The sequence below is a fragment of the Cupressus sempervirens genome, chromosome 8 (genome assembly GCF_028749045.1).
Source record: "Cupressus sempervirens isolate cs-2001-9-10 chromosome 8, ASM2874904v1, whole genome shotgun sequence".
NCBI lineage: Eukaryota > Viridiplantae > Streptophyta > Pinopsida > Cupressales > Cupressaceae > Cupressus > Cupressus sempervirens.
The window spans coordinates 44,505,275-44,526,498 of NC_143125.1; positions in this window are offsets into that span (position 1 = coordinate 44,505,275).

A 21,224-nucleotide genomic window follows, 5' to 3' on the forward strand; every position below is an offset into this window, starting at 1 on the left:
GAACTTATATTTTTCAATAGAGGAGATACAATCGTTGAATCTGTAATAATCTTAGATACCTCACCTCAATTGATGTCAGGTCAGTTTTGAAGCTTTCTCCCAACTAGACCTCCTTGTCCTTTTATATTACCTACATGAAAATAGAAATCTAAAGTTTAGTGATAAGCTCTAGAGATACCTTGAAAGACAAGGTGCATTGAAACACAACTTAACATGATCTTATAAAAATATATATAGGGGATGAAAAAAATTAAGTATTTGAGTTGTTAGAAACCATATCAAACCTTGCTTGATTCAAAAAAGTTATTTTTATTTTGACTTGAACCTTTGTCCATCTATACTAGTCTATTCTTGTTCTTGCTCTTACCACTTTGAAGAATTGTGTGTATTACGATTCAATGGTTGTATTAAATATTCATGAGAAATCCAAAAGAAATATTTATTTCTTAGAAATAATAGTATTTAACCCATACTACATATACCCTATTAACATGTAGAGTCATAACCACGTATGTAAACCCAAATACTTATACAAACATTTGTTATAATGAAAATAAGCTCATGTTTACAAGTGAAAAAATGATTACAACATATGAAATTAAGTGTAACACATTTGATAATGATGGTTACATTTTCCATGCCCTCTAAATTTTGTGGTGGTGGCATATTGATAGACTAGGAAGACCTAGTTAACATTCACCTTGGTTACACTTAACATATGATATGCATGTGAGCCTTTTTTAGATGATGATGATGATGAATAATCACCATATCCTACTAGATCAAGTAGTGACAGAAGATCTTCAATGCATGTGTACTTAGAAAAATTATGATGAAGATGGCACCTACAACTATTAGACTATCATGGAAAACTTGTGATGAAAATGGCACCTGCAACTACCAAACCATCATGAAAAACTTGTGATGAAGATGACATCTCCAACTACTGGACTATCATAGAAAACTTCTGATGAATATTATACCTCCAACTACTAGTATGTCATGGGAAAGTTGTGATGAAGATGACACCTACATTCATCAGAGCGCTTATCAACATGTTTCATTGTTTCAATATCTACACTAAATTGGCTATCAATGTCAAGCATCAATTTTTATTTTATCTATGCAAGAGCTCTAATAATTTGTCTATCCATTCAAGAGGAATATTGTTATAGGTTTCATTGTTTGTCATGATGATCCACCCTTGGCTTAATTTTAGACCGTTCTTCTTCCTATTCTTGACTTACACACAAAAACTCATGACTGAATTTTCCTACATGCTAAATATCAAAGAGAAAGTTTAGTAAAATGAATCAACGTACCTTGTATCCTTCAAAATAAGTCTTTGTCATTTATTTAGAAGATGATTTATCTTCTGGTTTAACAAGGAGAATCTCTCTCCTATATTATGACCTTACATTGTATTGTAGCATTGCAATTAGGTATTCCATGTAAGGGTCTCCATTTTGATTAACAACAAATTGAATGATTCCAAGACCCACAATTTGAGTTCTAGAACCTAAACTTTCCTTGATAGAATCGGCATTTGAATCTTTGTATAAAACCCATTGTGCAACATTCCTCCACCACATTCTTTCTTTGTATAAAACCTATTGTGCATCGTCCCTCCAATCATTTATTTGATGAAATTAATCCATTTTTAGGTAGTTGATTCATTAATTGGGCCTAATAAGGGCTATTAGGCCTTTGACCAATAAACTATACTTTTACATAGACATAACAAAATCACATTACATGTCTAGTATAACAGTTTAGTCATACAAAGAATAATGTGATCATATTTTGTTAACAAAAAAGAGCAATCATGTTTACGATTGGTAATAGGCCTGTTTAACTACCCAAAGGCTTGGGTTGAAGTTTTTCCTCTATTTTCTATTGGTTTAAACACTTTTTCAACTTCTAAGATTAATTCTAGTCTTTGACTTCATAAGGTTTACAAATAGTGAAGTAGGTATCTATAAAATTACCACCATAATCTCAAACATTTTCTTACCTTTCTTTGACATTATTTTTTGAAGCTTTGGACATGATTAGCATTGTGAAGTTGATTTCTCTACGTCAATGTCTTGACAATCCTCTCAGACATATGTCTACAATTATTTTAATAACTTTTGATCTACTTAACCAAATTGAAAATAAATTACATATTATTGTTATACACTTGATTCTATATAATTTTTAATAAAAAGTGTTGATTTTAGATTATTTGATGCAAGTTATGCCCAATGCATGGATATGTACTAGAATTTTAGGATGGAGTCACTTTAAAAAATCATAGAAAAAAATTAGTCATCTAAAAATTATGAACAAATACACAAATTCTAGATCTCACTCTTACCTATCATCGTACAAAAGGGTTTTTAAAATTCTAAATATAACTATGTGTTTTGTTGAGCTCATGAAAAGAACTATGTTATATATGTTTTTCAACAAAAAGAAGGAACAATTTTTCATGTAGGTGGGGTTTGACCCTCTTAATCTTATCCATTTTTAAAAATCTTAGTAGTTTAGTAACTAGATTCAAAGTACTACAATTTTTTCTTTTACACAGATTCTCATTTTGAGTGCATGACCCTCAAATGGGTCTTCCAAGATCAAATCTACTTGATTTCATAAAAAGGGTGTACACTCATACCCCTTCTTACACACCATCTTGGTGCACTTACCCAATAGAGGCATTCAAAGACAAGATAGAATTTGAGTTATTACTAGAGTTTTATTTTTCTTTAGTTCTTTTCATTGGTAGTTATCATTTTTTTTGAAATTGAGATTTTTTTTTAATGTCACAAAGGTGGCATATAGAATTAAATTTTGAATAGTAGAGGATGTAGCATTTCAAAGGTCTTATGAAAATATCTATATGGTTTGATTGATATTTTACAATTATAGGTAATAAGGTCTTGAATTTGTAGATATAGATGAGATGGCCATGCATAATCATAATTTTGAGGGATCAACAATGATAGATGGAACTATACTGATTGCAAAATGACTATACTGATGATTGGAGATTTTGAAGATAATTTTGATTTTCAATCAAAGGGAGATGATCATGCAACTTCAACTTTAACTAGAGACTTTTTTGTCTTACATTATCATTATTTTAGGAATTTTTATATCTAAGTAGTTTGTGATTCATGTAGCCATTAATCATGGATAGTAATGCAACGTTGCTGGGTATATTACATTAGTTCATTATTAATAAAATCTAGTTTTTTTGGTTAGAACTCAAGGCCTTGGAAAATAATGCATGTTATGCATGATAAGTTAATTTGAGAGTTTAGATTTTAGGAAGTCAAACTCTTATTTGTTTTGTAGTTAACCTTACAAGCTTTGAAGAGTATACGAATGTTGAACTCAAATTAGGAAAAATTTAATTTGTATAAATTTATGATTGAACCACTCCAATAACATGAATATTCTACTCCAAAATAGAGTTTTTTCTCTATTAAAAAATGGATTACTCTTTCTAGTTATTATTTTGTGTCACTTCTTTGAAAGTTATTTCCTGTGTACTAGCAATTTGATTCCTACGTACAATTAGTATGAGAGCTTCAAGACTGAAGATTCCAGCATGGTAAATAATTTTTCAATTCCCAAGTTTAATAGAGTTGGTTACCAATATTGGTCAATCAAGATGAAGACCATTTTGATTGGTAAAGACTTTTGAGAGATCGTTGAATCTAGGTATGTAGAGTCTGAGAATTGTGATTATATTACAAGAAATGAAAGAAGATTGAATAAGGAAGTTGAAAAGAAAAATGCAATGGCTCTTTTTCACATTCAGATGACTCTTGAGAAGATCTTGTTTCCTAGAATCATTGATGTAAAAACAACTAAGGAGGCCTAGAAGACTCTTAAATATTCTTACCATGACAATTATCAGATTAAGATTGTGAGGTTACAAACCCTAAAAAGAGGATATGAGAATTTGAAGATGAAGGAAACTAAGAATATGGGAGATTTTTGTGTAAGATTCAATGATGTGGTTCATAAAATGGACATTTTAGTTGAATCTATGAGCCAAGAGCATGTGATACAAAAGGTATTGAGATCTCTAACCCAAATATGGAAGAAAGTTAAGATTTGTCCACCTTGGTGTATGATTAGCTGGTTGGATCTCTCATATCACATGTGGATAGATTGAGGGATACCTCTACAAGCATTTTTGAGTAAAATTTTCCTTCCCAGTTGCAAATTTCAAAGAATTATGGTGCTAGCAGTAGTAATATCAACAATAGAGGCCAAGGAAGGGGTCAAAATCAAACTTATTCAAGAGGAAGAGGATGCGCTCAAGCAAGAAGAGGCAGATGAAGATTTGATAAAAGGAAAATTTAATGTTATCATTGCAATAGGTATGGATACTTTAAGAAAGAGTGTAGATAGAAATAAGGTAATAATAATGCCAATTATGCTCAACAAGATGAAGATCCTTCCTAAAATAATTTATTTTTGTGTTTTGGCAAAGCTAAAAATAATGTGAATGATGTTTGGTATTTGGATTATGGGTACTCTAAACATAGGTTTGGTAATAAAGAAATATTTTTAAAGCTTGATGATGGTTTCAGATCCAATATTACTCTTGGTGAAAACAATATAGTGGAGGTTACAGCCAAAAGTACCATGGATGTTCTAAAAAAAAGGTACAAAAAGTGTTCAAGATATCTATTATACTCCAAAATTGAAGCATAATTTATTAAGTGTTGGGAAGCTATGTGAGAAAAATTATAGAGTGGTATTTGAGAATATGAAATGCATTATATTATTGAGAATTAGAGAAATAAAGTGATTACAATTGTTCCTATGAAAAAAAATAAAATGTTTCTTTTGATGTTTGGTGAAAATGAAAATCATCTTATCAATATAGCTTATAAGGATAAAAAAAATTGTGGGGCCTCAAGTATGGCCATTTGAATTTCATTAGTTTGAAGCATCTAACATAAAATTCCTTAGTTATTAGGTTTCCTAAGGTTGAAGAGTATAAAAAGATTTTTGAAGGATGTGCAAAAGGAAAGCATGCAAGGGAATAATTTTCAAAGGGAAATGCATGGAGGGGCCATCACCCACTTCATCTTATTCATTTAGATATTTGTGATCTTATGCAAACACAAAGCTTGGATAAGTCATCATATTTCATTACTTTTAGTGATGATTACTCAAGAATGTATTGGGTATATTTTTTGAAGAATAAGGATGAATCCCTTAATACATTAAAGAGGTTTAAAACTCACATAGAGAATGAGAAATGAAATACAATGAGGTGTTTGAAAACAAATTTTGGAGAAGAGTATTGCTCAAGATATTTTTAGATTTTTTGTGAGATGAATGGGATCAAGAGACAACTCACAACAACCTACACATTTCAAAAAAACTGGAGTGGTTGAAAGGAAGTATTGTATCATGGTAGAAATGGAATGGATCTTATTACAAACTAAGGTTTGAACAATTCTTATTGGGTTGATGCAGTTGCCACAATAGTCTACATTCTCAACAGGACTCCTACAAGTGCCCTAGAAAAAATGCCTCCATATGAAGCATGGTATGAGAAAAGGCATAATGAAAATTATTTTAAAGTTTTTGTTTGTTTGGCTTATGTTCTTATGCCAATTAGAATAGACAAAAAATAGATGCTAAAAGTGAACCATGTATTTTTGTGGGTTATAATGAAGAGAGAAAAGCTTACAGATTGTACAATCCTATTCTAATAAGGATTTTGTTTCAAGGGATGTGATTTTTTATGAAGGGGAAGTTTATGGTCATCAAAAAGGTCATGTTGAAAAGCAAGAATCTATTTTGAATGATGATATTATTGACAATAATTATCATGAGCAGCAAGCTAATGATCTATTTCAAGATCTCCAAGTGCACCAACTAGCCCTTCATTAATACCAAGTTCAAGTTATACAAGAGAGGTAAGAAAATTAGGTGACATTTATAAGAGGTGACAATATCATGCATGTAAAAAAGATCAATAGGTGAGAATTAATTTTTCATTACTTGCTAAAGCTGATTTTGAAGCATCATGTTTTGAAGATGCGAGTACTAATAAGGTTTGGATGCAAGCAATGAATGAAGAGATAGATTTCATTCATAGGAATGAGACATGGGAGCTTGTAGATCTTCCACATGATAAGAAGAAGATTGGGAGTGTTGAAAGATACAAGGCAAGATTGGTTGCTAAAGGTTTCACTCAAAAGTATGACATTGATTATGAAGAAACTTTTGCACTAGTATATATTAAGACAAGATACTATTAGGATGCTAATCTCTCTCATAACTCAAAATAAATGGAGTATTCATCACATGGATCATGTGAAAAGTGCCTTCTCGAATGGGTACTTAGAAGATGAAGTATATGTGGGACAACCAAAAGGTTTTGAAGTTCAATGCAAATAAGATTATGTCTACAAGTTGAAGAAGGCTTTGTATGGCCTTAAAAAAACACCATGAGCATAGTAATCAAGGATTGATGGATATATTCAAAAAAATGGCTTCCAAAGAATTAAGAGTGAACCTACTCTTTATTAAAAACAAGAAGGTGATGATATTCTCATTGAAAGTTTATATGTTGATGATTTTTTATATATGGTTAGTTGTTCTAAGATGAAAGATGAATTCAAAGTTGCTATGATGAATGAATTTCAGATGAAATATTTAGGTCTCATGAAGTATTTTTTTGGCATGGAGGTTTATCAAGGTAAAGATGAAATTCTTATTTGTCAAATAAAGTATGCAAAGGATATGTTGAAGAAGTTTGATATGGGTGATTGTAAACCTCTTTCCACTCCAACTGCTCATTAAGTTATTTTGTGTACACATGATGATACTAAAATTATGACAAGACATCATATAGGAGTATTGTTGGGAGTTTGATGTTTCTAACCTACACAAGGCCTGATATTGCATATTCAATTTCATTGGTTTTAAGGTATATGACATATCCATCAGAGGATCCATACGAAGGTAGGCAAGAGAATTTTGAGTGATTCAAATTAGGGAGGTAGTTTGGATGACCATTTTTTTTTTGGAATAGTTTAGCTTGCATATTACTGTCCTAGGTCAAAACCACTTTGCAGAAATGTAAACATGAAACACAACAGAATCATTCACACATATGACACTAGGATTTTATGTGGAAACCCAATTTGGGAAAAACCACCAGTAACATGCTACTAGTTCTCACTCTTCTGAAGTGATACCCTATAAAAGGCCAACCCTATTAAAAGTTACAATACACACTGTTAAATGTGACTTGATTAAAGGATTTCAATCATCCTATTATGAGTGAGCCTTGTTAGAGGACTTTAGGGCATTCCATTAGAATGCCACCCAGTTAAAGGAATTACAAATGACTATAAGGTAAACCTTAATCCAAAGGATTTTACCTAAACTAATATAATTATTAGAGAGTAATAGTAAGGCTTGATCTAATAAAAAAATACAACTCACTTTCTAGTTTATAAATCTCTATTCAATCATCCATTATGCTTAACTTCATTCACTTAAGCTTTGATAGCTTGTTCACCCTTCAAGCATTCATCCTCTTAAGTCTTTCTACTTTGCATGCCAATTTGCAAACTCTTTCCTTTGGACACCATATGAAACAAAACCCTAGACTCCTTGTCTTTCTTGGGTTCTTGCATATGCCAATAGTTTCATCTTGCCTTACATTCCATTATAAAGAGAATTTAGATATTTTGATGCTCAACCACAATTGTCCATCCTAGGGTTAGGTAGGATTCATTGAATCTAACCATCTTTATGTTTTTAGCTTCCTCTAGAAGCTTCCTTCATAATCCTCCTTGGATTTGACTCACAGTAGTTTGTCTTGAATTATGTGCCACTATCTCATCAAGCTAATCTTCCACATGGTTCACATAATCTAAGAAATCAAACTTGTCAGCTCAGATTGATCAAATTCACAATCAAACTCATAATGTTGTCACTCAGCATTAACTAGCTTCTAATGCTTGACACATACTACGTTACTCAACATCCTCTATCAAATTATTCAACACAAAAAAAAAATTTTTGATGCCCGGTATCAACTAAACTTCACTCAGCAACCACTAAGTTTCACTCATCTTGGCACTATCTACAATTCACTCATCACACACTGAAAATTAACTTTACTTGGTTCCAACTAATTTTCTTCTTGGCTTAAACTAACATTGCTTGGCACCTACTGTGTAGTTTTTTGAGCTTATTAGACTCAACTCATTTCACTTTTTCTTCTGAACTTAATCAATGTATCCATCCTTTGTAACCTTAAGTAGATGATCAATCCACTATATTATCACTATCTCAATTGATCTTAATACTTCTTTTCCATACCATAACTCAATATTTCCTCTATGTGCTCTTGTTATCACATTTGATCAAATCCTTTTCATCAATACAAAAATGATAGTACTCAAATCAACTAAGCAATTGTCTCTCCAACTAGTAGCAGGTTTGACATTAGTGACAAAACAATGATTGAAACACATTCTCATGCTTGTATCAATCTTTGATCAACAATCTCCCTCTTTGGCATTGATGGAAAACCATTACCAATAGCACTACCAAAAAGAAAATTATAGTTCCTTGTATTGAATTCCCTCCCTCTTTGAACAACTTCAATCTTTTGTTCTCTTGCAGGGCTTCTCCCTCTCACTTTCTCTTGATTAGTCCCTCTATATGATATTCAGGTTAATCTATCTTTTTTTCTCTTTTTCTTCATCTCCCTTTGTTGGTAATACAAAATTATTGTTTCATTACCCTTTCTATTTTGGTAGTACTTCATTCTTACTTCATCTCCCTTTCTTTGTTGGTAGTACTTCATTCTCCCTCTTTGACAACAATGCCAAAGAATTGCTATCTCATGTATGTAGATATAGAATAATTTCAGGATCTTCCTTTGTCACCTTACTTGTGACTAATTATTTGTTTCAGCTCTTGATTACTTTAGGAAATTCCTAAAGTACATTCCACTGCATCAATCTGTATCATGTGTCTTCTATTGTATTTGATGCAGGGCACATCTCTGGTCTCTTTAGATAGCTTTGGATAGGGGTATCACCCCTAGTTTACCTCTTAGATACTCATGAGCATCCTTAGGTAAAAATTTTGTGAATATATCATCAATTTGTTCTTTTATATTCACATATTCCATCTTTACTTCTTTTCTTTGAATTAGCTCTCTCAAGTAATGATACTTAATAGCTATGTATTCTGTCTTTGTGTGCATCACAAGGTTCTTGGATATATATATTGTGCTCATGTTATCATAGTATAGTACAATACATTCTATGATTTCCTCCTCCATTCCTTTGAGTAGTTGTTTGATCCATGCAATAGTTCTACAATTTATTGTAGTGAAAACATACTTAGCTTCAGCAGTAGATTGAGATGTGCAATTTTCTTTCTTACTAGTCCAAGTAACTAGTCTCTTTCTTAAGAAAAATACTCCACCACTTGTGCTTTTTATGTCATCAATATTTCCATCCTAGTCAGCATCTATATAGGCTCTCAATTCAAATTTCTCAATTTTCTTGTAGTATAGACCAAAATCCTTTGTTCCTTTTAGATATCTCATTATTATTTTAACAACCATCAAATGATTCTCCTTAGGATTTGTAGAAAATCCTGCAACAATCCCAACAACCTATGCAATGTCAGGTTTGTTAAAACTACATATTAAAAATTTCCAATCATAGAACTATAAAAAATTTGGTTAATCTCAACCAAATCATCATTCTTGGATAGATTTTCCAATCAACATAGGTGTACTGACAAGCTTTGAATCTTCTAATCCAAAAAAATTCAATATTTGCTTCACATACTTAGATTGAGTAATGTAAATACCATTCTACATTTGATAAACTTGCAAGCCAAGAAAGAATTTAATTTCTCCAAACATTGACATTTCAAATTCTTGCTTCATTTGATTAGAAAATGCCTTGCAAAGTGCATTTTGTCCTCCAAATATGATATCATCAACAAAAAATTTAGCTAGTAAAATACCTTTATCACCTTCATTCTTCAAGTATAAATTATTGTTCTCATCAGTTCTCTCAAAACCAATTTTCACTAGATAAGTATGAAGTCTTTCATACCATGCTCTAAGTGCTTGCTTTAATCCATATAAAGCTTTGTGCAATCTACATACCATGATCTTGTTGTTAGCATCAACAAATCCTTCAGGTTGTTCAATATAGACTTCTTCCTCTAATATACCATTCATAAATGCAGACTTCACATCTATTTGGTAGACCTTGAAACCTTTGTATGTAGAATAAGCAAGCAAAGTTCATACACCCTCTAGTCTTGCAATAGGGGAAAATGTTTTTCCATAGTCTATCCCTTCTTCTTGAGAATAGCCTTTGCAAACTAGTCTTGCCTTGTTTCTTGTGACTTCACCATTTTCATCTAACTTATTTCTAAACACCCACTTGGTACCAATAAAATTTTTATTTTCTAGTCTAGGTACAAGTGATCAAGTTTTTTTCTTCTCTATTTTCTCAATCTCTTCTTCCATGGCTTTACTCTAGTCATCATTCTCTAGTGCATCCCCAACTCTCTTAGGTTCATGCATGCTCAGTAGACATGTATGATTTCTTAGCTTGTTTCTTCTCATTGGTCTAGCCTCTTTATCTCCAATAATCTGTGTAATAGGGTGATTGTTATGATCCTAGTGGGAAGCCTTCACTAACACCTCATGGTTTTAGTGTAATGGTTCATACCATGTGGTATCAGAGCCTCTAGCCTCCACTTAAGTTTCGATCTTTGAGCGAGTGGTAATGTCAGCATTGTAGTTTTTGTTGGAGCCTCATACGGCCAAAGGAGGGCCCACCATATGAGCACACATCCATCCCAAAGTTTGGACTGAAGAGCATGGTCGAATGTTATGATCCTAGTGGATGACCTTCACTAGCACCTTGGGGTTTTGGTGCAATGGTTTGTACCAGTGATGTCTTTTGACATATTTTGACAATCTTCATTCTGCTCTATTTTCCTCAATAGGTCTTTCAACTTCAGAATCACTGTGTGCTTCTCTATTAGGTAATTCAACATCCATTTCATGTGTATTGATCTCATTATCAGAATGTACCTCAGGTTTATTTTGCAACTCGACTCCTGATTGCAACTCGGTTCCCAAATGCAGCTCGACATCCACTGTCTATGACTCAAAAGACACTGAGAATTGTTGTTGTTGATTTGTAACTTGGTCCACAACAATGTCCTCAATCATGTCATCATAGAAGTATATAAAAGATTTGTAATCTTCAGATTCTTTTGTAGGTTCTCCTTCATGTACTTCTATGTATTCATCAAATTTCACATTTGTACTTTCCACAACTTTGTTAATGTTAGAATTTAAACACTTATAAGCTTTTCTCCTTGTGGAATAGCCTAGGAATATACCTTCTTCACTTTTAGCATCAAGTTTTCAATTCCTATTATCTTTAAGAATATAACATTTGGTTCCAAATACCTTAAAATATTTTACATTGGGTGAGTACCCATAACATAATTCAAAAGGTGTTGAATGAGTATATTTCTTGACTTGCACATCATTCAAGGTATAGATAGTTGTACTTATAGCCTCTCTCTAGTATTTTAAAGCAATGTTTGTCTCCATCATTAATGTTCTAGCACAATCCATCACGGATCTATTTCTCCTTTTAACAATTCTATTTTGTGGAAGGGTTCTTGGTGCAGAAGTCTATTTTTTCATTCATCTATCATTACAAAACTTCTCAAACTCATTTGATGTAAATTCTCCACCTCTATCAAATCTCAAACATTTCAAGTTTTTGTTATTTTTTTTTTCCCACTCTAGCTAAGTGCCACTTAAACATTTGAAATGCATTAGATTTGTGCTTCCAAAACATAATAGTCATCATCCTAGAATAGTCATCAAAAAATAGGATAATGTACTTGTCACCTTTATAACTTTACACATTGATTGTCCACATAAATCAGTATGAACTAACTCAAGTATACCGTTTGAAGTGTAAGTTTTACTCTTAAAACTTGACTTAGTCATCTTGCCTAACTAACATTGTTTATGTATAGCATTTTCAAGTTTCTTTAGTTTTGGCAAACCTCTTACTTTCTGCATCTTACTGATACTGACCAAATTATCAAAGTTAACATGACATAGTATTTTATGCCATAGCCATACATCATCAAACTATACCACTAGACAAGTAGTGTTATTCATATCAAGATAGAAAAGATTACCTCTAGGCTGATCACCATTTCCAATTAGTTCTCCATTGGCATTGGCTTTTCTATTTCCAAATTCAACCTTATAACCAATACTATTTAGTTGTGAAACACTCATAAAATTGTAATTCAATCCTTCCACATAATAAGAATGATCACAAATGGTCTTATCTATCACTTTGATTGATCCTCTTTCTTTGATAAGACATGGTGCATCATTCCCAAATCTAACATTATTTCCAATATAATGCACAAGGGAATTGAGCTTACTTTTTATCTCTAGACATGTGATTGGAACATCCATTTGTCACTCTTATTCACATAAGATATAAGTGTAGTTGTATAATCTTCATTAGATTAATCTTTTATTGCAACATAGACAACTTCATCCTCATGATCATTAGATTCTTCATTTGATTTTTCTTCATCAATGTAGCAGGACTTCTTTCCTTTGTCTTTATAATCTTTGTTTTTTCATCTCTTTTACTTTTGTACCTGTCTCCACCTTTTTTGTTCTTCCTCTCTAGACATATAGCAGCAATATGACCAACTTCACTATAATTAAAACATATAATGTGCATCTTACCTTTGTATTTCCCATTGCCTCTGTAAGATTTCCTAGCCAACAGTGCTTCAAGCTAATAAAGATCTTCCTCCTCTATATCACTATCACTAGAAACAAGTTTTACCTTTTTATTCTTCTTTACACCAGATTCTTTCAATGATACCTTAGCTTTAAAAGCTGATACAACATTCTCAGTTTTGAAATTACCAAAGTTAGAAAGTTCAAAAGTAGTAAGCCTACCTACCAGACCTTCAAGAGTTAGATTATTGCTAGGCACATATCTCATCTCTTGTATAGCAAAAACTCTAATAGCATAGATGGGTAGCAATATTCTCAATACTTTACTCAATATAGTACCATCATCAATAATACCAGTAGATCCTCTTATGACATTCACAGCTTATTTTATTCTAAAACAATATTGAGCAATATTCTCACCTTCCTCCATTCTTATATCATCAAACTTACCTCTAAGACTTTCAACTTTGGCTCTCAAAACATTTTTATCTCCTCCATAGATGGTGTTAAGAGCATCCCACATCTTCTTTGTAGAGTCACAACCTTTGATGTCATCATACTCTGAGTAATTTAGGGTAGAGTTACATGGAAGAATCCTAGATGAGATGTTACAACTTTCCTTCTTGAGCTTCTTCATTGTGTCCAACAACAATCTCCATGGAAGAATCAGTGCTCCACATTCAATTCCATTGCCTATCTAAAACATTAAATTTTGCATCTAAATATCTAAAATATTTTTAAAAATGTATACAAATTAAACAAGTGCCACATAGTGACATAGTACTTTAGTTATGTAGTTAAGTATAGTTCTTATTTTGTATATACATTTAATTATAATGTAATTATATTTAATTGTATGTAAGTAATTATAATGTAAGTATTTTATATATAATTTTTTCATTATTTTTATTTTTTGTAATTATATTGCTAAAAAGATTTTATTTTATAATAAAAAAAATATTTATGAGTTAATATTTGTAATGTAACAATTAGTAATTTCATATAATTATTTCTTCAATTATTTTTAAAATTAATTTATAACAATTAATTTTAAAAATATAACAAAATGAAAAAAAATGTTCATAATTATTTTATTAAAAATAATAACAATCATAATTTTATTTGATTATATGATGTTATTATTTAGAATGTGTAAAGTTATAGTGATTACAATAGTACTATGCTGACATTGGGTATGTGATTGCATATCTATAGATTAAAATATTTTAAAAATAGTAACAAAAAAAGAATTGGAAAAATTTTGTGTATCCCTTAAAAAGTGGTCTTATAAGGCATATTCATTTTAACCAAAAATACTTGGGATATATAAATTTTTTAAAATAGAAAAATAAAGAATTATAAATTTTAACTTTGGTAGAAGTATGTTTATATTGAGAAAACAAAAGATAAATCATTATGATTGGTGGAGATTAATTGATTAATAGTGAAAAGTCAATACAATAGTATTGCCTTAAAGGAAAGTACTAATAATATGTAAGGGGAGAGGGAGGGAGAGAGAGGAAAGATAAAGTGTGTGTGTGTGTGTGTGTGTGTGTGTGTGTGTGTGAGAGAGAGAGAGAGAGAGAGAGAGAGAGAGAGAGAGAGAGAGAGAGAGAGAGAGAGAGAGAGAGAGAGAGAGAGTAATACAAGAGTGAGGGGAGATAGGAGAGTAAAATGAGAGAGAGAAAGTGAAGAGAGAGGGAGCGAGGAGAGAGCTTGTGAGGGGAGAGAGAGGAGAGAGAAAGCTTGAGGAGAGAAGTGAAGAGAGGGGGAGAGAGAGAGAGAGAGAGAGAGAGAGAGAGAGAGAGAGAGAGAGAGAGAGAGAGAGAGAGAGAGAGAAGGTGATAGAAAGTGAAGAGAGAGTGAGGGGAGGGAGAGGGGAGAGAAAGTGAGGAGAGAGAATTATGAGGTGAGAGAGAGGGTGAGGGGAGGGAGAGGAGAGAGAAAGTAAGGAGAGAGAGAAGATAAAATGAGGAGAGAGAGTAATGAGAGAGAAACAGGAGAGAGAGAAGATAAAGTGAGGAGATCTAGAAAGAGTAGAGAGAGTGCTTAGTGGGAGAGAGAGAGAGAGTGTAGGGAGAGAGAAGAGAAATTAAGGAGTGAGGGTGAGGAAGGAGAAAGTGAGGAGAGAGTTAGGAGAGAGAAATCTTTTCTAGCTATGATTTTCAATATTGTCTAACTGAATTATTATGTGAAATTATCCACCTAGGGTTTTTTATTTTCTATCATTATATAACCATGACAAAAATATGTAAACATAAAAAACTAATTACTTGATATATTAAAAAGAAAAAATTTACTATAAACAACTAAACATTCATTAAAAATGAAAAAATATTCATTAAAAATGAAGAAATATTCATAAAACACACATAAAAAAGAATATGTACATACCTAGATGCTCCAATGAGGTTGAAAATAATGATGGGATGTTGATGCAAGCTGCAATTGTTAGTAGGTTTGCTCCATGTTCATGGCCCACAAAATCGTGTAGTGAAAATGATGGGTTCAAATGGAAATTTTTGGATTTTATATAAAATCTAGCCTCGGGGGCTTTACCTGAAGCCCCTCACGTTTCCCACCACCACAGGCTTTGTGAGAAGCACCCTTCACATGAGGATCCATGTGAAGGCCATAAGGTGCTTTGCGCGAAGCATTGGCTTCAAATGAAGCATCAAAATTTTGATTTTCCCACTTGTTGTCCAATTTGTTCATAATGAAAAGTGGGAACCATTATTATGGATTTATCCAGTTGTTTAGAAGTCAGTGTTGGAGTAGGTTTAAGAGTTAATTTTTTCTTTAAGAATTGAATGTAATAAAAATAATGGATGAAAATTATAAGAATTAAATGTAGTCCTTTTAGAGACTTGATGATCCATCTCTTTCTACTTTCCTCCCTCACCCAAGAAACACCATATTAACTACACCAATAGATTTCCTCATTCTAAAATATACAAAAATATACACAACATTATAGAACATAAAGTTCATCCATTCCCCTTGTACTATGTAAGAAAAAATTCCTTCAAGATCCCAACATCTTGTGTCAAAATCCACCAACCCACCCTTAGTGTTACAATGAGAGAACAACTCTCCTCTGAGCATCTCATCCAAGTGTGTCAATATCCCTCCTCTATTGTTGTGGATATAAACCATCCTTATTATACAAAATAATCTCATCCAATATTGATACATTTAGTGTATCTACAACAAATCTCATTCATCCTTACTCCTTGAATGTACATGGATAAAGAAAAATGCTTCTGATAAAATTAGTCGTACATCTACATAAGAAACTAAATTGTGATGAAAAATGCTCTCTTGTCTCCATTTCTTCCAATTTCCAATTTGATTTATTTTTAATCTTTAGTTGTGAGATGTCGATGTGAGTCTTTAAGGGGCCTAATATTCATGCTAGGTGTAAGATAGGTTGCTCCAAAAATATTTAAAAAATTGATACAAACATGATCATGATAAAATAGACAAGGCATTGGATTGAATCCAAAATGTAACTTTTCCCTTAAAAATGCTTATTTCCATTATTGTTTGTGTGCATATAATATACAAAGTTTCTCTCCAATATATACAATCAATTTTGGCACAATTTATAAATTATGTGATTGACTAAATCAAAGTAACATAACAACAAACATAATGCAAAATGAAATTATTAGATCTTATTTCTTTGATTGTTGAAGTTGATTTCAATATTGATATTAAGAGATATGAAGAAACATAAAGAGAAAGGTAAAATAAAATTATTTAAACCTCATGCTTTCATCATAGAGATTTGCAAGATACATTTACATATGATACATACTTTATTGTTATTATAGGAATCCACCCCAATTCACCATCCTTGACTCCAAAACTTGCATTAACAAGGAGGCTGCAAGATGATAGAAAAAAAAAAGGCAATTTTCAATAATAAAATTTATATTAAATTAAATATAATCATTTCAAAAAAAAATTGGCTTAGAAAATAATATTTGAGAAACATACATTCAACTAAAAATCACTAAATTGCTATTATGATTACAAGAAAAGATCTCGTTTAAAAAGTTGGGTAGAAAAATAATACTTGGGTTAATGAATCTCTCATGCATCATCTTCTCTTTCCATTTAATCTTAAAAAATGGTAGAAATTGTTTTTGTACATCGCATCTTTAATTTCTTTTCATTTGCTTTGGGGTAGGATGCCATCTTCCACCCACTTTCTAACTTGGGTTTCCATTATCACAGAATAGTTTGTGAAAAATAAAATCACAACCCTAAAATTTTACTCAGGACATGAAGGTTCCAAGTGATAGTTCTACTCAGCACCAATGGATTCTGAGAGATAGGAGTGGGTGCCAAGTTAGCTTAGCACAAGAGGAAGCCAAGTGAACTCGGCACAGTGGATGCTGAGTGAGCTTGGCAAACAGGGATGTCGAGTGAGCTTGGTAATAACTGCAGAGAGAACTCAGTGAAGGAAAACAAAAAAGACTTGGTAAAGATCAAACCAAGTGGGCTGTAAACTGAACTTACAACCTAGATTTTTCCACCATTAAAACTAGAGAGCCAAAGTATGAAGATTTCAACAAAGAACTTCTCAAATGCAAAACATGCAATAATGAATAAGAGAAGAACAACAAAGATATGTATGCCTACTTGCTTGCTTGCTATTCAAATATGATAAACTATTACAAAATCTAGGAGCATTCAGCTTCAACTAGAAAACCCTAAAATCTTCAAACTAGCAAAACCTAAAACTTTAACCTTTAAACTTACAGCTCTAATGGTTTCATACAACAATGCTTGGAGAAATCACTACTTCATTGGACAAATCCAAAAATAATGAACTTTTAGAATGACAAGAGGAAACACATGCAACTACAGACACGAGAACAAACTTCCATCTATCATCTGAACTCTGATGACTAGATCTGCTAATCGATTTCCTTCTTTGCTCTATATTCTTGTAATTCTTTGCTATCAAACTCTTCAACTCCTTCAACTGATCAAATGAGACTGATTCATTCCTTTTGTCTCTTGAAAAAAATATTTTCCCCCTCTTTTTCAAATTTGAAAAACTCACCTACCAAGCATTAATATTTCTGGTGCGATCAAGGTGGTAGGTGGGGTGTTTAGCTCTAGGGGAAAATGACTACCTTATAATGACCCCATCTTTTAGCCTTCATGTTCTCCAAAGGCTAAGTGGAGCATAAGAGGGAATTAAATTAATTTCTTATAAAATCATTAAATAAATTGAAAATTAAAAGGTGACTTTATATTTAATTAATTTAATTAATTATTGTATTACAAGGGAGAAACTTCTAGAGTGTGTATTAATTATTGAAAACCTCTAGTAATTTAATTTTCTAGAAGTACAATTAATTATTGTATTGCTAGGGAGGAGTTTCTAGAGAATGCATTAATTATTGAAAGGGGGAAGCCTCTAGTAAATGCAATTAATTAATGTTTTAGTTCCTTCTAGTAGGGTGAAGGAAAAGGATAAATAGGGGTGAGAGTCTCATCGTTTAGCATTGGATGATTGTGAGTTGCATTTGATAAGAGCTTGGATGTGTGAGTCACATATCTTTCTTGGTATTAGAGGACATTCATCCTCTCTTGTAACATTCTAGACATCATTCCCTTGGGGTTTGGCCATTTGGAATATGTTGCTATGTACTTGATTTTATCATTTGAGAACTAATAATATTTCAGCAGTGGTTCAATCTTCAATTTGTGTCTTTCTCATGTTATTTGGATTGAAATCTATGCAAAGACATTAGTTGGTTCAGTTATTGGGCATTTCTAGGGTGCCCATTACATACCTGCATTTAATATTTCAGCACTCCCCCTTTGTCCCGAGCCAAACCAAAAAAAAATAGAAAAAAAGGATCACTCCTAATCCAAATCAACTACACCAAGACTCCCTCTCAGGTGTAAAAAATCTCCAATGCCTAAAGGCTTAGTAAATATGTCTACTAGCTGCTGCTCAAACTTGCAAAATTTTATTTTGATATCTCCATTCTCCACCAACTCTTTGATGAAGTAATATCTGATCTCTATGTGCTTGCTTCTCCCATGGAAGACTAGATTCTTGGACAATGCAATTGAGGAGATGTTGTCACAATAAATTGTGGTTCTATCCTCTTGCCTTTCATTCAAATCTATCAAGATCCTTCTTAACCAAATTGCTTGACATGGTGCTACATTTGTTGTTATGTGTTTAGCCTCTGCTATAGATTGAGCAACAATAGGTTGCTTCTTGAATGCCCATGAAATTACACCTAATCCCATATGAAACATGTATCAAGAAGTTCTCTTCATATTATCTAAGCTTCCAGCCCAATCACTATCTGTGTAACCAAACAACTTGAAATCATTTACTATAGTATACAAAATCCCAAATCCCTTGGTACCATTCACATACCTTAGGATCCTCTTTCCTACTTACCAATGGGAATCCTTTGGTGTTTCCATAAATCTGGAAATCAAACTTACTACATGCATTATGTTTGGCCGAGTTGTAGTTAAATACATCAAACTTCCAACCATACTCTTGTATAGTGTTGTATTCACACTTTTTCTGCAATCTTCCTTGCTCAACTTTAGACCTACTATTATTGGTGTTGGGACTGCCTTACTATTCTTCATTTTGAATCTCTCCCAAATCTGCCTTGCATATTTTTCTTGAGAGATGAAGATGCCATTATGCATTTGTTTTACTTCTATGCCTAGAAAATACTTCAAGAGACCTAGGTCTATCATTTCAAATTCATTTTTCATGGCCTCTTTGAACTCGCCAATTAGGAAATTATCATTTCCAGTGAAGATTGAATCATCAACATACAAGAAAATAATCAACACATTTCCATTTTCTACCTTGATGTAAAGTGTGGGCTCACCATTGCTTTTTCTAAACTCATTGCTCATCAAATATGAGCTAATCCTATTGTACCATACCCATGGAGCTTTCTTGAGCCCATAAAGAGCTCTCTTCAATCTATACACTTTGTGTTCTTCACCTGGAACTTCATAACTAGGTGGCTGCTACACATAAACTTCTTCTTTCAATACATCATTTAGGAAGGCAAATTTCACATCAATTTGATATACCTTCCATTTGTGTTGGGCTGCAATTGCTATGATAGCATGCACAATTTCCATTCTGGAAACTGGGGCATATGTCTCATCATAATCTCTGCCATATTGCTGTTTGTACCCCTTGACTACTAAATGTGCCTTATGCCTATCTATTTTTCTTTCAACATTGCACTTGGGCTTGTAAACCCATTTCACTCTAATTACTTGTTTCTTGGGAGGAAAAGTAGTTAACTTTCATGTCTCATTTCTTTCAATAGCATCTATTTCCTCATCCATGGAATTATACCATTTCTCCTCATTCACAACTTCCTCAAAATAAATTAGATAACTACAAGAAAATAATGCAAATTTACACTCTCATCATAATCTTCTTCATACCTTTCTTCTCGGTATATCTCCCTTAGACTTTTAGTCTTTCTTGGCAATAGGGAGGCAAAAGTGAGATCCAAATCTTCAGTAGTGTTGCTACTGTTGTTTTCTATACTAGCTCGGAGCTATCTTGATGTGCTTGGAGTTGTATCTCGGCATGTTAAGGGTTGCTTGCCTTTTTTCCTTTGTCTGCAATCCATGTTTCTTGCTCCATGATCTTGTTGATCACCAATGTCATCTTCTTTCTCTTCAATAGTAGGCACTTTACTTGAAATGTTTAAGGATTCATCTATGAAGCCATCCCATGACCGATTTTCAAAAAACTCCACATCTCTTGAAATGATGATCTTCTTGTTAATTGGATCATACAATCTATAAGCCTTTGATTTTGAGCTATACTCTATGAAGATGAACTTCATACCTTTTTCATCTAGATTTTTCCTTTGTTCTTTAGGCACATGTGCATATGCTACACATCCGAACACTCTCAAGTGTTCAACTGTCCATCTATTCCTTGACTAAGCCTCAAGAGGTATCTTGTCATGAATTGACTTTATAGGACACCTATTGATCAAATATACTGTTTTTGTTACAACCTCTCCCTAATATTTAGTTGGGAGTTGTTTTTCTTTCATCATGCTTCTTGGTATTTCAACAATAGTCCTATTTTTCCTCTTAGCCACTCTATTTTGCTGTGAAGTATAACTAGTTGTTAGTTCTTTCTTGATGCCATTCTTCGTAGACAAATTTTCAAACATATTGGAGATATACTCCTGTCCTCTATCTGATCTAAGGACCTTAACATAGTGTCCACATTCTTTTTCAGCCAGGGCTTTAAATTCAACAAATTTGTCAAATGCTTCAGATTTATTCTTCTAAAAATACACCCATGTCCTATGACTGAAATCATCTTTTAATATCATAAAATAAGTACTCCCCCCAATAG